Source organism: Typopeltis vanoorti, chromosome 23, assembly GCF_054136105.1.
Source record: "Typopeltis vanoorti isolate ZY-2024b chromosome 23, IOZ_Tvanoo_1.0, whole genome shotgun sequence".
Classification (NCBI taxonomy): domain Eukaryota; kingdom Metazoa; phylum Arthropoda; class Arachnida; order Uropygi; family Thelyphonidae; genus Typopeltis; species Typopeltis vanoorti.
The window spans coordinates 26,558,603-26,572,807 of record NC_143571.1 but is presented as its reverse complement, the minus strand read 5'-3'; the positions used below and the strand labels follow the sequence as shown (position 1 = coordinate 26,572,807).

The 14,205-nt window shown below is 35.5% G+C and overlaps 1 protein-coding gene across 2 annotated transcripts in view; it reads left to right on the top strand.

Moving 5' to 3' along the window:
• The window catches only part of LOC150093706 (transmembrane protein 138), a 57,603-nt gene that overhangs the window by 27,018 nt on the left and 16,380 nt on the right, over positions 1-14,205 (top strand). The gene's annotated exons all lie outside the window — the stretch shown is intronic.

Below are 14,205 nucleotides of genomic sequence, written 5' to 3'. Positions count from 1 at the left end.
TCTGTTAATCTTGATCTTTCCACAGTTTTATTATTCTTTAAAGTTGAAAATAGTTGTTCACATAAATATGTGCTACCAAACATAAATTAAAAAAATGCCTAATTGCACATAACACATTGTGGTATTGATCGACTGATAAATAATTATAGAACTTTGGAATTCCAGCATCCATATTTTTTTGTTGGAATTAATCGAAATTAATTTCGATTAATTCAAACTATAAATGGTCATCAACAGTTTCAACATCAATCGATAGAGGAGAAGTAAATAGGTGAAACTAATTTTCATATTTCTTAAAATCTAAAAATCTTCTTTCGAATTCATTTTCTAATAACTTGATTGGCATATTCTGAAAATTGCAATTTCGGTGATTTTTGTAATAATGATTGACAACATTCAAAATGGAATAAATTTTCTTTTTGAATTTGTTTTTGCCAAAATAATAATTTCTGTTTGAAAATGTTAATATTGTCAAATAACATGGTAACTACTTAATGTTTGCCTTGTAGCTTAAGAATAAGTTGACTAAGGTGAGTTGTAATGTCAAATGAAAAAGCCAGGTCCTTTATCCATTCATCATTTTTTAATATTTTACATTCATAATTTTTTGATTCTAAAAAAATGGTAATTTCGTCCAGCAGTTTTAAGGATCGCTTTAAAACTTTGACTGGAAAGCCATCTAATTTTTGTATAATAAGGTAGATCGCTACATTCACTTTCTGTATCCTCTAGAAAGTTACTAAATTGCCGATGATTAAGTCCACTTGCACGAATATAATTTACAATTTTACTGACATTCTTTAGGACATATCCAATATTTAAAACTTTGGAGTATAGTGTTTGTTGATGAATAATGCAATGAAAATGTTGAAAATTATTATTACCTTATTCTTTGCATTTTTCTTTTAAATTTGTAACAACTCCTTTAACAACACCAGTCATGGCAGGAGCATCATCAGTTGCAAGACAAACCAGCTTTTTTAATAGAAATTGTATTCATTCAAAACTAATTTCTTGAAGTTCTTCACTTACTTTTAAGTTCATATCACATCCATGAATAAAAACAGCCAGCTGAGCGATATCCCATACATCTGTACTTTTGTCAATTGCAAGGGAATAGGTCTGAAATTTTGGAATTATTGATTTATTTCATTCCTTTAGTTCCTGGCTATATCATCAATTCTGCTAGCAATGGTATTTCAAGATAAGCTTATATTTTTAAATTTCTTTAATTGATCAGGACATAACACTTCAACTTCTTGAATAATACATTCACGAATAAATTCCTCTTCAGTGAATGGTTTCAACTTACTTTCAATTAAATGTGATAACAAATAACTGGTTTTTACCATAGCTCTATTGTCTTCAGTAGGTTTGGTAAATACACTTTATTGATTTTGAAGTGTCAACTTTAATTCTGACAATTTATCTTCACAAAGTTTTGCAACATATTTGTCATAGTTTTCTTTATGATTTGTATTGTAATGCCTTTTAATATTATATTCTTTGCAAACTGCAATAGAGTTTCTACATATCAGGCATAAATTTTTTTTTCCTTGAATACAAAAATATTGTAACTCCCATTTTTCTTGAAAACTACGATGTTCTTCTTGAATTAATCATTTTTACTCACACTGGTTGAAGGTTTGACATTATTTTTATAAATTCTTTATTAATTATAAAGAAAACACTACACTTTCTTACGACTTGAAAATTGGCTAACGGCTAGTCTCCGATTGCGGTGGTCAGCAGATGTATCCGCATACATAGACTTGCTCATTAAAATTCGGTAAAATTTGATATTTATGCAATGGTGTTACAAGATTTTTTGAAATCACAAATAGAACATTGTCATCATCATCATCATCAAATTCCTGCCATGTACCCTCAAGGGGTGTACAGGATATGAGTGTACTACATGAAAAAATTACATCATTACTAACTTCCTATCTACAATTTTACTCCAAATCAGTCTGTTACTTGTCAAGACTCCAACATTATCAGATCTTATATTTCTATCGTCTAAGGCACTTTGTACCGTATCAATCCACCTATATCTTGGTCTTCCTCTGGGTCGTTTTCCTGCCAACATGGCAGAGAACACTTGTTTTGCTAATCTTGCCTCTCCCATTCTATTTAAGTGACCATACCACCTGAGATTAGCTCTGCTAACGCATTCCTGGATGCTGACAATGTCAAGTTCTTTCCTAATATCCTCATTTTTAATATGATATTGCCATTGATGCCATCTGTTCACGCCTCTAATCTTTCTCAGGACTCTCATATCTGCGGTCTCTAGTCTTTGGTCAAGTGTTTTACTTCTGACCCAGCTCTCAGATCCATAAGTTAAAACTGGTTTGAACACTGTCTTGTATACAGCTAATTTAGTGTTCCGACTAATTTCTTTCTTATTCCATATGAATTTATTCAATTGACTTCCCACCATACCAGCTTTGCTGATTCTGTTGTCTATTTCTATATTTAATTTACCATCTTCAGTAAAAATCGTGCCTAAATAGCTGAAATGTTTTACTTGTTCCACAGGTTCTCCATTCACAACACAGTTGACATTTTCAATGATTCTGCCTATTTTCATTGTCTTTGTCTTTTTATTGCTGACCTTCATACCATATCTATTACAACAGCTATTCAATTTAGTCAGAGAATCTTGCAGACTTGTAGCGGATTTATTTAGAAGTATAACATCATCCGCATAAAGCAAAGAGCTGACATTAACATCTCCAATTTTGATATCACGTTTAATACCACATTCCTTCATAATGTGATCCATATAGATAATGAATAACAGAGGGGATTATGTACATCCTTGTCTCACACCAGATTTAACATAAAACCATCTTCCTGTACTTCCTTCAATTCTAACTGCTGACTTACAACTCAAATAAAGACTAAGTATTGCTTGATATAATGCCCCATTGACACCATATAACTGCAGCGTATTGAATAGCTTCTCTCTTGGCACCTTGTCATATGCCTTTTCCAAATCAACAAAACTTAAATACAGATCTTTGTTCTATTCCCATGCTTTCTCGACTATTTGTCGTAAAGTGAAGATCTGATCCTGACAGCCTCTATTTGGCCTGAATCCAGCTTGTTCTTCACCAAGCTTTTCTTCCACAATTCTTCTCAACCGTTTCTCAAGTATACTTGCATAGATCTTGCCAGGAACACTCAGTAGGGAAATACCTCTGTAATTCTCACATTCAGTTTTATTTCCCTTTTTATATATGGGTACTATGTGAGAGCTCTACTCCAATCATCGGGAATTCGTCCCTCTGTCCAGGCTTTCTGAACTATGCAGTGCAGCCACTGTAAGACTTTTATACCACGATACTTCAGCATTTCTGGTCGAATATCATCTACTCCTGCTGCCTTTCCACATTTCAAGCCTTTGATGGCTTTTTCTACTTCAAGTATGGATATGTATTCCTGACTGCATGCCTGGTCAGTGTTTTTTATCACTGTGCTGTCATCACTGCTTGTTTCATTTAGCAGTGTTTCAAAGTAATTACTCCATACTTCAAGGATATCTTTTTCTCCTGTTTTCATGTCACCTTTATCATCTCTAACTCCTTTTACAGCACTCTTTCCTCCATTCCTAAGCTTCTTCAACAACCTCCAGAATATTTTGCCACCTTCTTGATATTTATTTTCTATATTCTTGCCAAAGTCCTCCCATGACTTTTGTTTAGCTAGTTTTACACACTGTTTAGCTTTCTTACATTTGTCTCTGTATTCTGTAAGAGTAAAAGCTGACTTATTTGCCAGAAACTTTTGATATGCTTTCTTCTTTTCCTTCACTGCCTCTTTAACTTCCTGTGTCCACCAGGGAGTTCTGATTTTTTTATCCTTGCACACAACCTCACCACATGCCTCTCTGGCAGAATCAATCAATGTTTTCTTCAGAGTTTGCCACCGAATCTCCATGGTTTGATTCCTGTTCTCAAAGTCTTTCATTTTCTCTTCAATAATCTTTCTGTATTTTAGTCTACAGTTCACATCTGAGAGCTGCTCAACTTTTATTCGCTTTAAAACTTTCTTACATGTTATTCTTTTCAATATGAAATTCAATTTTATCCTGCTCAAGACTAAATAGTGATCACTTCCAATTTCAAATCCTCTGTACACTCTGGTGTCCTGCACCAGGGAGAAAATATCACTATCAACAATAACATAGTCAAGAGACTTTTCTTATTCCTAGCCTCTTCTCTCCATGTGAATTTGTGCACGTTTTTATGTTGGAACATGGTGTTAGTAATAACCAGTCCATGTCCTGAGCAGAAATCCAACAGATATTTGCCATTATTATTAGCTTTGCTCTTTTCTCCAAATTTTCCCAAAATATTTTTGTATGTCTCACAATCATTTCCTACTCTGCTATTTAGATCCCCAACAAGGACCAACTTTTCCTTTTTCATTGTGTCAGTTGCTTTTTCTAAAGCCTCAAAAAATTCCTCCACTTCTACCTTAGTAGAGCCTTCTGTGGGACCATAGGCACAAATAAGTCTCATTGTCCAGTTCCCCATTCTCATATTTGCCCATATTACTCTACTTGAGACTAACTGCCATTCAAGAAGATTAGCCTCGTATTTAGTGTTGAATACTATGGCTACTCCTTCTTTTCCTTGATTGGCATTGCCTGAATATAACATTTTGTATTTATTGCTCAGAAAGATCTCACCAGTTTTGGTCTTTTTTGTTTCAGTCACCCCTATTATGTCGATCTGGTACTTATCTAATTCCTCAGCTAGCTCCATTTCTTTGCCATTCAGGCTTCTTACGTTGATAGTACCGATCTTTAACTCTGGTGATGTTGAGTTGGGGTTTGTTTTCAGATTTGTTCCAGTAGCTGACTTTTTGCTGTTCGCCCTGGTTCCCTGGCCAAAACAACGAGGGTCTTGTTTAACCGAGCGACGCCCCAGCTGGCATGAAATTTTGTCATGTTGTACCATCATTTTTTATTTTGGTTTAACCAATAAGAATACAATTTGGTCGGCTAAATCCCAATCCCAAATTGCCAGCCCATCCTCGTTCGTTCAGTATCAAAGTAGATACCCAACAGGGTGCACCACGAGAAGGTGAGGATTGGACATTAGGTCAGAAGCCCTGGTCGGTTCTCCGCATTCCTTTAAAGGCTATGTGGAGGTCTCCTCTCAGTTATACAGCTTTGACCCTTAAGCACCCCATAGAACATTATTTCCTTTAGAAATTGCAGAGTAGTTTGGCATATAAAATAATCTGGAAAGTTGAAAAGAAGAACATGTAAGAAAGTTTTAAAGTAAATAAAAATTGAGCAGTTCTCAGATTTGAGCTGTAGACTAAAATACACAAACATGATTGAAGAAAAAATCAGAGTTTGAGAACAGAAACCAAACCTTGGAGATTCGGTGGCAAGCCCTGAAGAAAACACTGATTGATTCAGCCAGAGTGGCATGTGGTGGGGTTGTCTGTAAGGATAGAAAAATCAGAACTCCATGGTGGACACGGGAAAAGAAGAAAGCATATCAAAAGTTCCTGGCAAATAAGTCAACTTGTGTTCTTAGAGAATACAGAGACAAATGTAAGAAAGCAAAACGCTGTTTAAAACTAGCTAAACAAAAGTCATGGGAGGGCTTTGGTAAGAACACAGAAAATAAATAACAAGAAGGTGGCAAAATATTCTGTTGGTTGTTGAAGAAGCTCAGAAATGGAGGAAAGAATGCTGTAAAAGGAATTAAAGATGATAAAGGTGACATGAAAACATGAGAAAAAGATATCCTTGAAGTATGGAGTAATTAATTACTTAATAATAAGTAAGTGATAAGTCCTCTGGACTTATTAATAGAATAAAAGATGGAATATTAATAGAAATGTTAAAAAAAATTGATGGAATTCCTTACATATTGAACTAGCAGAATTGTGTACTGAGTGTTTCAGAATAGGAAGAATCCCTAAAAAAAATACTGGAAAAGTCATCGTTTTGTATAAGAAATATGATAAAAATTAATGTATATAACATAATTATAGACCTATAACACTTCTCCCAGTCCTTCATAAGCTTTTTACAAAAATTATAGATGGCAGAATGAAATATATATATTAAATTTCCATCAACCAAAAGAACAGGCAGGTTTTAGAACATCCTTCTCAACTTTAGATCATTTACAAGCCTTCAATCAGTAATAGAAAAAAAGAAAATAATATTAATTTTTATGGCTATTTTGTCTATTTTTCTTTAGGAGTTCCCTTTGTATAATGTCATTGGTTTTTTGCTCAATTTTTTAAAGCATTGAAATTTTAGAGACGTAGATGCATGAAAAATATAAGGAAGGAATCATTTGGGACATATCTTTGTAGGATATTCTTCTTTTGGAGATAGAATTGCAGATAAAACAAAGACGTGAATTAAAAATCAAGTTTCTAAGGATGGGCTGTAAATTCTTTGGGAAGAAGGTGAAAGAAGATACTTTTTGGGAAAGGAGAAGGATAGAGTATGATGAATCAAAATTAGGGGTGAGAGAACAGGATGTGAGCCGTTTTGACTGAGTGTCGTCTTCAGAGTTCGTGGGAAATGCCCATAAAATAGGCAAAATAGCCATAAAAATTAATATTAATTTTGAGGAGTAACATGGTTAAATTAATGAAGAAATCATATATTTACCATACAGAAGTAATAAAATAGTATATCACCATCATCAAATTCCTGACATGTACCCTCAAGGGGGCGTACAGGATATGATAGTACTACATGAAAAATTTACATCATTACTAACTTCTTATCTACAATTTTCCTTTAAATCAATCTATTACCTGTCAAGACTCCAACATTATCAGATCTTATATTTCTATCTTCTAAGCCACTTTTTACTGTATCAATCCACCTATATCTTGGTGTTCCTCTGGGTCTTTTTCCTTCCAACCTTGCAGAGAACACTTGTTTTGCTAATGTTTCCTCTCCCATTCTGTTTAAGCGACCATACCATCTGAGATTAGCTCTACTAGAGTATTACTGCATAACATTATGCATGTCCAAGAGAAAGTGTGCCTTTGTAACAAAGTGAAAAAAACTTTCTGCATTGAACACTTGTCTTCTTATGCCTTATTATTAAAATAATATGGATCAGAGATAGACATAACGAGTTTTTTCCACTTGTTATGATGACTCCACACAATGAAAGGTCAGAGGACCTATACCACTACAGTGTGTTGATAAGTGATTAAAGGGAAAGAAGCAGTCTGTTTATGTTTATGTTTCTTAAAAAGTTTGAGATTGTATTTGGTGGGATAAACAATATGGGGAAGAGATTGTTCCAAAGAATAGAGGTGAATGGAATGAAGAAAGATGATGAGAAGTTTGTTCTACATGTTCAGATGTGGACAATTTATGGGTGTTGGCCAATGGCTGCTCTAGTTTTTATATGGTTAGAAGAAAGTGGAAAATGGCAGTCGCCAATTCAGAAGAGCAGTGCTTATGAAAGTACTTATAGAAAAGGCACAGTATAGAAACAGAGTGCTTATAGGAAAGTGACTGAAGGAAGTCTGTGAGGGAAGGGTCATTATTAAACAGATTGCCCTCTTCTGAATATCATCAAGAGTTTTTAGGGAGGTCCTGCATTCACCACTCCAAATGTGAGAACAGAGAACAGTATTTTCAAGGTTGGTTGGATCTGAAACTTAAAAGTGTTAGGAGTTGAGAGGAAGAGAGATTATGTTTTGAACAGAAAAGAACACCAAGCTTTTTTTAGACCTTGGTTACAAGATAAATTAACCATTTGCATAAAGACAGATAATACTGTTACTTGATTCATACTAAATGTACCTTGGGCAAATAAATATAACCATTAATTCAGTGTGACACCTGAGTTGAAGCTACTTCACATGACGATCTGTTAAAAGATTGGCTTCAAGAACAGAACATTCCGAGGTCTAATAATGGTGATAAATAGCAAGCTAAAGGACAGTTGTCCCCAATCGAGTGTACATGCTCGCCCTGACTTAACCTTTGCACAAAGGGAACAAAGATGCCAACTCCGAAGACAGCTAGAAGAAAAACGCCAAAATGGAGACAACAGCTGGACCATAGACTACAAACAAACCAAACTAGTGCAAAAATCAAGTGACACCACCAAGGAGACCAGTATGCAGGCACTGCATAGGAAACGTGTAAGACCCTTGCATATCCACTACACCAACATCCGTGGTCTCAACTCCAACCTTAATAGTGTCCACTATCATCTACAGTCAACCAAACCCCACAGACTCTTCTTAACAGAAACTCAAATTTCACCTTTCCCCAGCACTATCCATCTCAACCATCCAAACTATACACTATTTAACTCCTTTCGACCCAAGGGTGGTGTGCGCATATATCCACTCTGACATACCCTGCCAGAGAGCACCTAACCTAGAATCACCCAACTTTGACCTTCTTTGGTTAAAAATGTCCCTCTCCACTCAGTCAAATTCATCTGCTGTCTCTATCGCTCTCCTAATACCACCAACCACTCTGAGCTCTTTAATTTCCTCTCCTCAAAAGTTGATTTTCTCCAGTCCCACTCTCCCAATAGCGAAATCATCCTCCTATGTGATTTTAATGTCCATAACACCAATTGGTTTTCCTCTTCCAATTGTACAGATCCTGCAGGCAGAGATGCTGAAATATTTGCCATCACCAATGACCTTACACAAATTGTTTACAAGCTGATCAGAATACCAGATAACCCAAATCACTCCCCAAATACTTAGATCTCTTCCTTACCAATGACCCTTCCAAATATACAGTGAATGTAGTGAGCCCCCTGGGTAATTCTGACCACAACCTAGTGCTCATCTCCTGCCCCATGCAACAATGCTTACACAGTCATACCTGCACAAGAGTAGTTTGGCATTATAACAGTGCCAGTTTAATACCACAATTGGCTCAAATTAAGAACTCCTTCAGTGTCTATACCGAAGCCCGAAACAAATGCAAAAAAATTATCAATGATTCCAAAACAGAATTTGAACGGGCAAATAGCAGGAAACTTACAGCCTGTCCTAGCTGCAGCCATGCCTTTTGGTCTCTTGCCAAAGTATAATTGGTCGCAACTTTTGCCCTACACTACTCTCACCCCTATCATACCCAGATGGCTCAATTGCAACATCACCCACAGAAAAGCTAATCTCTGGCTTCACACTTTGTCGCCAATGCATGCATAACTGACAATGGCAAATGCCCCCGGACATTTCAACTGCTCCACATACAATGCCCCTGTATCCTTTTGCCAGAAAGAGATCATAAACCTGTTGTCAAAATTAGACACAAAAAGAAGCTCCTGCCCCTGATGGCATTCCTCCAATTGTTCTGAAGGTCTGTGCAGCAGAACTGACTCCTATCCTATGCCATCTGTACACACTCTCTTAATCCACTGGTATATATATCCCAAAGCCTGGAAATTGGTCTATATTCAACCCATTCCCAAAAAGGGTGACAAATCGCTGCCATCTAACTACCGCCCTATCTCACTCACCTCAATCCTATCTAAAGTGATGGAGAAAACCATCAATTCTCAACTCTTACTCTACATTGAAAGTACCCAGCTATTAAGCGACCACCAGTATGGATTCCGTCGATGCTGATCAACAGGTGACCTGCTCTCATATATCACCCATCTCTGGACATGTGCCATGGAAAGATTTGGCAAATCCCAAGTAGTTGCACACTTGATATCTCTAAAGCCTTTGACCGGGTCTGGCACTAAGGCTTACTAAGCAAACTTCCATCATTTAGACTGTCTCAGGACTTCTGCAGATGGATTGCGAGCTTTCTGTCTGGACGTACACTATGTGTGATGGTAGATGGCTCCCTATCCTCCCACCATCCAACTAATGAACCTTGGGATCCCACAAGGTTCAGTTTGCTCACCGACCCTCTTCCTTCTGTACTTCAGTTGACCTTCAACCCAATACACAGTTTTGCAGATGACAGCACATTGCACTCCTCCCTTTCATTTGATAAACCTTACCCTACACAACTCACAGAACATCAACCACAACTTCCCTTAATTTGGACCTCGAAGACATCCTCCGATGGGGCTCAGATAACCTTGTCGACTTCAACTCTAGTAAAACCCAGTTCTGTCTTATTTCCCACAAAAAAAGAACCATTTCCTCCGCCAGTATTATTTTTGATAACACTCAAATTCCCAGACAAGATGAAATCTCTCCTCGGATTTACCATGACATCAGGCCTCTCCTGGAATAAACACATCACAAGCCATTGCATCCTCAGCTTCCAAAAAACTAGGCTTCTTTCGCTCAAGATGGTACTTCACTTCAAAACAGCTGTTAATCTTATACAAATTGCAAATCCACCCATCTATCGAATAGTGTTCTCACATTTGGAGTGGGGCTCCTAAAAGCTCCCTCAAAATGCTTGACTCAATACAGAGGAGAACAATTAGACTGATAAATGATCCATCTCTTACCAACTCACTCCCCCCACTTTCGCATAGGCGTTTAGTCTCAGCAATTTGTATATTCTATAAATATTTTCATGAAAAATGCTCATTTGAAACAGCATCAATAATTCTCCCACTCTGTACTGAACCCATTGGAACATGTACAGCCACTGCCCACCATCCCTGCTACTGCTGAACTGTGGAACCGTCTTCCCCCTGATCTATTTCCCAAGGAATACAATATACAGGCTTTTAAATCGAACGTCAACAAGTTTCTCCTTTCCCATCCCACTACCCATATACGGTACTAAAGTACTATAGGTTGACCAGCCAACCTCTTGCATATGGACCCAACATTTAAAAAAAAAAAAAAAAAAGTAATGAATGCAGTATGAGACTATATCAACAAGGTGCAAATTTTCTAATTGTTAGATATACTAGATAGTAATCTTGAGGATATTTTACAAAATCTTTTCTTTTAGTGTTGCACAGTGATCAGCATTCATTTTAGAAATTATGGACTTTACAACAGTGTTATAAATAACTATTTTAATTTCCTGACGTTTCGACATTCATATTAAGGTCATCTGGACTGTATACAAGGACAAGATGAGTTACATTTCACACGGTAAGCTAAAGAAACAATGATCTGATCACCGATTATTCTACTAGCATGACCTCTAGTGGAAAAAAAAAAATACAGATAAAATTACAAATTAATTAATTATTTAGAAACTACATCAAAGCTAAATTCTGTTTAAGATAACACGAAAGAAACATTCTTTCTTATAGATAGTTTTCTTACAGTAACAATTATGTCCTATTTTTAACATTACAATTGTTATATTAGATTTAGGTTTCTGGATTATCTACAGTCCTGTTTATAGTTAACTCTTAGGGAGAAAGGTTCCGTGGGTAGAATATGTGCCTTCCATATGTTTAGGATTTTTAGACCACCATTATTGTTCAGATTGGGGTGATTGATAAGTTTTTTTTTTTCGCTAGAGGTCATGCCAATAACCAGTGATCAAATCATTGTTTCTTTAGCTTATTTGTATATACTCCTTAATGATGACCTTAAATGGATATTTTACAAAAGCATATCTATGCAAAGAAATTCTCTTAGAAAAGAATGAAATATATAAGAATTTAGAATAGAAAGTATTCATTTTAGCATCTCATCTGTTGTATACCCCGGATGGTGTACCAAATATTGCTGTCTCACACATTATTTCGTGACTATTTTCTGATTTGTCAAATCTCTCATTAGATGATATAATTTCATCACCTGAAGAATTCCCTAACTGCATCTGCCCACTCTTACTTTTTCTTCTGGGTTTTTGTCCCTTATCAATTTTTTGTTAACATCCTTCACCTTTATTCTGTTTAAAGTGACCATACTGTCTTAGATTAGTTCTACGTACACATTTTGGAATACCAGTAATATCAAGTCCTTTTATATATACACATTAATTTGTATCATGGTTCTGCTAGTTGCTGAAAACTCTCAAATGCGTGGTCCTTAGTCTTGATGAAAAGTTTTATTTCCAACCTGACTTTCAGATATGTATTTTAAAATGAGTTGAATACTGGTTTGTTTTCTGCTAGCTTGGTCTTTTGATTAATTTTTGCTTGTTTTGTATATATATATTTTTTAAAATTCTTTTAGCTGTTTCTGTATTTACCATCCTCAAAATCTTAAATAGATAAAATGTAGAACCTATCTTAAAGGTTTTTACTAATAATGCAACTGACTCTTTCACTGTACAGTTGTATAGTACAGCAATCCCTCGATTAATGCGTCCCTTAAAACAGGCGCATTAATCAAAAATGCACTAATCGAATATAATAACCTATGGGAAAAAGTATAATTCGTTCCTCGAATTTTTTCTTGAACCTTAATTTTTTTATAAAAGAATTAAGGTATGTCTCTGGGCCTAGTTAAAGGAAAACCATGAAGCTGAAAGACAATAAAACATATTCAGAATATAAATTTTATTATTCTACTTCTTAACAAAGAATTCAGCTAACGTAGTTTGGCAGGCATTTTGTTCTTTTTTCATACGACTGACGTATAGCCCTATTGCCTCTTCTACTCTTCTGCAAATTTTACTGCTTCTCTCTTCATTAGGTTCAGCCTCTAAGCATTGTTGCTTAAAAACTTCTATTGTACGAAAAATATTTTCAAATTGTTTCTGTGAAATCTCTTTTGGCTGCCTATCAGTGGTTAAATTTTCTTCATATTCTTTGGGATCTTTCCTCTGTGCATCTAAATTTAGCAGGTCGGAATCACTCAATTCTTCAGAATGAGATTTAATTAACTCTTGGACGTTATCATTGTCAATCTCATCAAAACCCAGTTCATGCCTGATGTTGGCAATTTTCTCAACAACATTATCCATTTCATTTGAAAAGCGTCCAAAATCTTTTGCACAATGTGGAAGAATGTGCTTCCAAATGGTGTGCATATTGCTAGCAGTAATTTCATTCCAAGATTGAATATTTTCAATAGCAGATTTAACGTTAAATTTCTTCCAGAATTCTACTAAAGTCATAAAATTCTCACTAGATGTTGCTTCTATTGCCTGTTTAAATGTTCTTCTCAGGTAGTATGCCTTAAGGGTTGCGATAATCCCCTGGTCCATAGGTTGTATGAGAGAAGTTGTATTTGGCGGTAAATATTTGGAACATAGTGTAGTATGCCATTAAAAATAACTTTGTGAAATGTTTTAAATCGGTAACTAAATTATTTCTTTCTGGTGAGTGATTTTTTAAAATAGTTAGCCATAAAAATGTATAGATAGAAAATTTTTAAAATCTGTAACATTTATTTTTAAGATGTATATAGACGCTCTAATTGAATTTGGGTATCGAAAAAAAAATGACGCACTAATTGGGGGCACATTAATCGAGGGATTACTATACTGTTCCTAGAGTCAGGTGATATGCTAACCCATTCAAGGACTTGTTTACTGATGCTTTGTTTATTTGAAGGTTGTGTAATCAGATCATTATACTTATTACTCTATATATGTCTAGCACATCGGTTATGTTCATCAATACCTTTTATGGTACTGTTTTCTATATTTCTAGTTTTCTGAATAACCTCCAAAACATTTTTCCACTTTCATGATATTTGTTCTCTGTATTTTTTGCAAAATCTTCCTGTGAATTTTGTTTAGATAATTGTACCAATAATTGCCTACATTTTCAGTATTCTGAGATTGATGATTTCTTCTTTTCATGGATTGTTTCCTTAACTTCTGTATCAACCATTCTTATTTATCTGTCTTTGCTACTTGTTTTCCTGACTGGATTAAGTATGATTTCTTTAGATTTTGCAAAAAACTGAATTTCTTAATGATGAACAGACTCTTCTTGTCTGTAAACTGTTAGCCATTCAGTTAGGTTACTTGAAAAAAAAAAATAATAATTTAGTGGCCTGATGTCTATTATGCAGCCTCCTCCAGGGAGTCTACTCAAAAGAGGGTCCCATGCATGTCACCTAATGCCTGCATACCCAGTCATACCTATCCTTGAATATATTTACTGAAGATGCACACTCATTGTGCCAGTCCATTCCATAAACTTATGACGTGCTATGAGACAACCTAGACCTCACATGCCTAATAATTACATTCAGCTTCCAGAAATTTCCAAGCTCTTCCTCCACTGGACATGAGCTGCAAAATTTCGTTTACAATCTACACTGTTAAGATCCACTTATTAATTGTATGTGTCTATCATATCTCATCCATCTGTTTCT